Raw genomic sequence first — 2,222 nt, 5'->3', positions numbered from 1 at the left:
GTGTGTGTTTGTGTGTGTGTGTGTGTGTGTCAGGCAAAGAGGGGGGTGTTTCGGGGTCTTGCCAGAGGATCCCCATATCTTGAAAGGGGGAGATGACAACATGAGATAATGGTGAACAGGAGTGAGTGAAACGTGTGTGTATAAGTGTGTGTGTGTGTGTGTGTGTATTTGTGTGTGTGTGTGAGATGTGACACTCATTTCCTCCCCAACCCCCCGATTCCTAAAACCTCTGATATTCTACCTGCGTTGCCTTTTATGTTACTTTTATCATGTGACAGATGGTGTCACTACAGGAAACGTTGTGGGCTCATCAAATTCAGCTGGTGTTCGCTCTTCATAGAAATTTACTCAGAATGCGTTATCGTGTTACAAATGTGACTGTGAGATCCATTCTCTGAAAAGTTTTTTTTTTTTAATGATTGAAACTGTCTCCCAAACCTGTGGCTTTACTTCCTTTTCAGCAGTCATTTTTGGACCAACTACAGCAGCAATCTGAGTGACAGGACAAACTCCAGTAGCTACTTTCAGCGGCTCCTTCAGTACAAGAGTGGGTAGCATGTGCTTTTGAGTTAGCAGAGTTTTACCCCAGGTGCCCTTCCTGACACAACTCCAAAGAGGATTAGTGTCACTGCCTGGGACTGAACTAGCAACCTTTTGCTTGGCACCAATAAAGCCCTTTTAGTGATTGCTGGAAAGTAAGAAAAAGAAAAAGGAACCTGTTCCAGGAGGGCTTAGGTGGAGGTCATCTGGAGGAGGGAAAGATGGTGAGAATTGTTAAGGAAACAACGTCACAAGTCTAATGAACACGGGTGGCTTGTGTTGCTTAAGGGCTCGTCCCTTTTTATCTGTGCTGGAACTCAGAGCCCTAGAAACACTCATCAGAGCAAATCAACTTGTGTGGTTTGGTTTCCTGGTGATGTGTAAAAACCAAATATTGACTTCACATGTTACATTTGGCATCATACTATTTCAGGTCAGGTTAGGGACACACACCATATTAAATGGATAATTTATGTAACAACCACAGACTGTATATAAAAGATGGCCATAGCCACCATCACTTCACCTACTGATTTCTGGACATTAGCCTGCATTGGTCCTGTTTGGTTCCTGGAAAGTCATCAAGCAGCAGACATGAACTTCATTTTGTGAAAGACACTAAACTGGGCCATCTATACATTCCTCCTACAGGAGCTGCTCTGCCATGGAGTGCTGATGTTACTGTGTCAGCAAAGTGTTGGCCAGTTTTTCTATGGTTCTAGGCCTTCCTGAATCCATGCATAAGGCATCAAGTCATAGGCTCTCTTGTTGTCAGTCCAGGCAGTGCAAGGGTTGGTAAGTCTGGTCTTGCAGTGTCGAATGACTGCTCTGTCTACCAGGTGCTGGTGTTTTGCCCCTCTGATGTATCTGCCAAATCCTTTCTGGGCCTCAGGCATGTGCCTGTTCTTCTTAGCCACTATGATGCCTAACAGCAGCTTCCATGTTGTGCTGAGGCAGGTTATTGGCCAGTAGTTGAATGGGACTGGTCTCTTCTGGGGATTCTTGGGGATCTGCACTGTACAGCGTTCGGTTAGCCTTTCAGGGTGTGTCTTAACACCGGACGTGGACTTGGTTAATCCAGACAACATCTGAGCTAGTATGGTTTCACTTAAGTGCCTCTCACTCATATTCCAGTTGGGTAGCATGGGTGCTCATGAGGGCCCTTGTTTCAAGACTAGTAGTGTTGCCACTATGCTATCCTGTTGCTGTAAATATTTTTGTTACAAAAGTAAAAATGTAAAATTTTAGTTTCAACTCAAAAAATATTTACGCAGCCTGTTGCATGTGGTATATGCAAACAGAGCTCACATCTTTCACCTGTGTAAGATGAAACAACTGAAGCATGATCTGTGTTTACTGAATGATCCACAACCAGCTCCCAACCGTACAGTGTGAAAAGAAGACAACGGTTGACATATTAGGTGTGACGACAGTTTCAGCTGGGCTGTTCCCATTGTGTGACTATAAACTATCAAAATAATAAAAAGACAAAAACACATTTAAAATGTACAAATCTTCTAACTGATAAAGAAAGGGAACACTTTCAGTATTTGATTGGTGCATTGGTCACATTTTACAGCTTGCTGTGACTTCTTTTTATTATCTCTCGTGCTTTGCAATGCAAACAGCTGCCATCTTAAAGTTGACCAAACGGATTTCAGCTTAGCACATTAGATAACAAC

This window comes from Rhamphochromis longiceps, linkage group LG18 (assembly GCF_057381845.1).
Source record: "Rhamphochromis longiceps isolate RC_006_pf linkage group LG18, R_longiceps_female_GT1.1, whole genome shotgun sequence".
Lineage (NCBI taxonomy): Eukaryota > Metazoa > Chordata > Actinopteri > Cichliformes > Cichlidae > Rhamphochromis > Rhamphochromis longiceps.
The sequence above is the reverse complement of the archived record's forward strand: the minus strand, read 5'-3'. Positions refer to the sequence as shown.